Source organism: Rosa rugosa, chromosome 4, assembly GCF_958449725.1.
Source record: "Rosa rugosa chromosome 4, drRosRugo1.1, whole genome shotgun sequence".
Lineage (NCBI taxonomy): Eukaryota > Viridiplantae > Streptophyta > Magnoliopsida > Rosales > Rosaceae > Rosa > Rosa rugosa.
Genome location: NC_084823.1, coordinates 24,572,038 through 24,576,494, shown reverse-complemented (window position 1 = coordinate 24,576,494; position 4,457 = coordinate 24,572,038). Strand labels below are relative to the sequence as shown.

Below are 4,457 nucleotides of genomic sequence, written 5' to 3'. Positions count from 1 at the left end.
TTGTTAGGGGCAAGGTTTGAAGCCCCAATTATGTAGAACATATGTTTGTTTAAATTTAGTTTCTTGATCTTTGGTGTGGATTGGTTGTTTATCTCTGATTGATTGAAAACTTTTGCATGTGTATGTTTTATGGTCGCGAACATAGGATTTATGCATGTAATTGGAGCTAGGTTTAGAAAATAATTCACCTAATCGTCTTGTTTTCTAATCCACAAGTATGCAAGGCTTTGGACAAAAGCTGGTGTTTTAAACAACTAGAAGAGCATGCTAGGTAGGCGTTCCACACTAGACTGCAACTCTATAATCAATCGTTTCCATGAGATCTTAATGCTTCAAATATGTTGACACTATATGTGTTGTTGATAGGATAGCGTTCTATACCTTGATTGCATATTTGATAGGCTTAGCTATTGTGCGTTCACGTAGACTAAGTAATTAGGGAAACATTAATAAGGGACATGATCTGCTCCGACTTGTTTCTTGGTTGGTTTCTGTTTCACACCTTAGTAATTGAAACTAGGTTAACTTAACATTGTTTGAAAGTAATTGGTGGTGGATTTCCAAGTCTCTAACATGTTCTCCATCTTGTTTTTCTCAAAACCAAAAATTAAAATTGTTTTCTTTTTGTTTTCTCTTTTATTTTCGTAGGAACATAAAACCCCAAATCTGTTTAACTTAGGATTGCAACGCACCCTTCTATCCCCATCTTGTCCTGCCATATTTTCTTTTTCCTCTTTGACGTTTTTCTTTTTCTTAGTTTTGTTATTTGTTTTGTGCTTTAGTTAGTTTAAATTAGTTTGTTTTTATTTTGTGTGATTAATTTGTTACCCTCAATCCCCGGCTGAACGATCCTTGCTTACTCTATATTGCTAACGACTACATCTTGCAGGGTTAAGTTGAGCGCTTGTTTTTAGCGTATCAATTTACGGAAAAAAAATCCTAGTGCAGTTTCTGCACTAGAAGGCGAAAACTGCAAAACGAGACCTGTACGGATTCCGGCAGCATTTCCGGCCAAACTACGATGACCCAAGCTCTAAAATTTTACCAGGATGATCTAAACACATGGAAGAGCATTTAGTATGAATAAATTGAAGGCCAATTCCAAAGTATTGATGGAGATTGAATTGAAGGAAGAAAGGAGAAGAAATTGCTCAAACGGACAAAAAAGAAGTCAACGGAGGTCAATGCCGGATTCCGGACATTTCCGGCCAAGTTTGCCGGCCAAGAACATGTGTGGAGGACAAGGAAGAGTTGACTAGGGTTTGAGATTTTAGGTGGGAAGACTTTAGGTTTAGGTTATTTTGGAGGAATTATTAGGTGGTCCTGGACCACCACGTGTCATGCTGACATGGTGGTCCCAACCAATACCCGCGCGACATGTGTATAGCTGCTAAATTGATAGGATTCTCATTTACGTTTAACGGCTCAGTTTTCTCCCCGTTTCAATGCCGTTTAGAACTGAACAGTCTCAAACCTAAACCGCGGCTCTTCCATTGAAGAGTCTCAAACCTAAACAAATTGAATGAAAACCCTGAAGTGGGAGGAGAAACCAACTGGTGCGTGAGAAGAGAGGTCTTTAGCAAATCAAATTTTCAATGGAAATTGATACAAGTAAGTATATTTATCTCCCTATTCTACATTGCCATCAATGAAATATCATTCCACTAACTATTGAAACTTGACAGCATGTGTACTGATGTTCTTTTCCATTCTTCTTGCAATCGATATATATCCAGGATTTAGGGGAAACACACACACACACATTAGTATCAAATCCGTTAAATATATACATATTACTATTGAAGCCGTTTCGTTTCATCGAAGTTCTTGCTTATTGGGGAACTTGTTTTATGATTAGGTGGTCCTGTAAGCTGACTTTCTTTAGTATATAGGCATGAAAACAAACTTCCATGAAAACAATCTTTGGGGAGGTTATGGCATTCTATGTGGGAACGTGATGTTTGTTCTAAAGGTCTGGCAGGGTTCTACAAGTAGTAATTCTGAATTGGAGTAAGGGACACGTGAGGGTAGTAAACAAAGTGAAGCTTGCAATCTAACCAATTTTATAGGTTGATGATTGGAACGTCCCTAATTTGAATTTGATGTTGAGTCAAGCTTACTTGACTTTCTTTTGTCTCTAGCGAAAACCGAGGGGGAATTTATCAAAGCATGTTGTTATTTGAAAATGGGTTACATTATATTCATGACGGAGGCTAGGTGCAAAACATATGCTCCTATTTATCCCATTGATCAAAGTCTCTATTTTATTTTATTTTTATTAGCTTAGTTTATTTTTGTGGAACTTATTTTACTTTATAGAAATTAAAATCAACAAAACTGATTCACCACTTTACCATTGTAAATATTATTATTGATAGTTTTGGCTTCCAAAGGGCCGAGACTATTAATTTGTAAAAAGATAGACTCGCATGTGTTTTCTAGGTTTTATTTTTGCGGTAATCTAGCTTAGGGTAGAGTTACTCAATCCCTTAGGTACGATACTCTTACTTTTCCCCTTTACTAAAACTTGATCTCCTAATCTTAGGAGTAGGTAACATCACACAAATTTGCACATATTTTCATACTCGTGATGACCCCAACAACAATTCAACCCAGTTTCTGGTCTTCGGCGTTCAACGCGCTGCACGAGTGAGGAGACTTGCAACTGTTGAATGCACACGCACACTGATCTGGGAACTCCTCCAACGCACACCCATCTCACCTCAGACATCACTCGAGCATCAAGCGCCAAATGTCAACGCCATGACCATCGCTCTCATTCGTCTTTGACATTCATTTGTGTATTCCACAGACACCCAATGCTCATTTACTCTGGACACTCATTTGCAATCCTCCTCCGGACTCTAGTCTAGTCATTCATCATCTCTCACATGAGATAGCTCTGTGTTCTTCTCCGGGCAAAGAATATAGAATGCCACGGGCACCCACCGTTCACTTCAAAACAAAGCTCCCTGATGACACCCATGTTCACTTCAAAACAAAGCTCCATGATGGCACCCATTGGTGAAAAAGATAAGTTTTCCTTTCATCAAAACTTCAAATACGTGAATTTCACATGAATCCATATTCATTTATATCTTCACACATGGCCTATTAAACACGTAGCGCCCTTGACACTTAGCAAACCCCTTACACGTAGCCTCAAATACTACACACATATCAATATATTCTATTTGATCAATTACTTGATTGCTAATGGCCGCATATATATAGCCCCTTATTATATTTACATGCTCACGACACTGCTCATCATATGGCTTCCAAAATTGAACACAAACACTATCTCCCACTCTTTGTCTTTGTCACTCTTTTGTCGTGTTCTAAAGAGTACTTTATGTAGTTACTATTTACTATATAAAGCTCCTGCACTATTCATTTTACTGTTCATCTTGGGGGTTAGAAATGATGCTTTTGCCCTCTGTTTTCCCTCAACTTACGGCACTGCCATCGTTGTACAAATATCTGTTTTCAATTGTTCGGGAAGCCTCCACTTACACCAACTTCAACCTTCGACTGTATCTCTTTCTTTGGGAATCATCTGTTTACACCGGCTTCTACTATTACACCCAAATACCCAAATCGTCGATCCCAATCGTGCCACCATCTTCTACAGCCGTATAAGCGAGATTGAGAGAGTTCGGTTCGTTACTTTTGATATGTGGATTTGGAATTCCTCTCTTTGTTTCTGCTCATTATCTCCTCTAATTTCAGGTACCCAATACAATTTCTTTAGGAATTCACTCTTTGTTTTGGATTGTTGATCAGCTTATTCAGTGGATTGTTTTTTCAATCGGTAGGTTTGATTTGTTCATTCTTCAATTGCTCTGATTTGTTCATGTGATTGGTTTTGTTTTGAATTGATCCATAGATAACTGATTCAATTGATAACAGGTAACTTCTTTATGTAAATTTTTCGGTCAATTTTGTTGGGTATGGGCTTTTGGGATTTTATTCGATTAAAGGTTTTGTGTGCGATTTAATGAGAATGGGTTCTCAGCTCATCATTTGAGTACTAGGTCAATTGGGTTTTCATTCATCTTATTTTTGAGATTTCGCTCCCACCTTTATTTTCTTTCCGATTCATTATTTAAATTAAAGATTTAGAAAGAAGACATGAAATTGGGTAAACAAAGTCTTGCATAGGTAGAGAGACCATGAAACATGTACTCTAATAAGTCATCGGCCACAAAACAAAAAAGCCAAGTAAGTCAAATAAAACAAAACTGCATAAATAAATTTGTTTAGCTTGCAATTTGTAAAGTTGAATTTGGTTTTTGAGTGAAAATGATGATAGTGATTGTCGCCCAGTCTTATTTGCATCCACGAGATGCAAGGTGGTGAATGATTTACTTATATCTGATTTCATTCATGTAGAAATTGATAGAAAGTTTTGATAGGGTAAATCAGTTATTGTTTTTCTGATATGGTACCTCACT

The 4,457-nt window shown here is 37.4% G+C and overlaps 1 non-coding gene across 1 annotated transcript; it reads left to right on the top strand.

Annotated features, from left to right (window-relative positions):
* The first annotated feature begins 4,301 nt into the window (after positions 1–4,301).
* Positions 4,302–4,384, top strand: LOC133707588 (small nucleolar RNA U31b). The gene has a single exon (XR_009845202.1). It is a non-coding gene; the product is annotated as a small nucleolar RNA U31b (small nucleolar RNA).
* Positions 4,385–4,457: the final 73 nt, after the last annotated feature.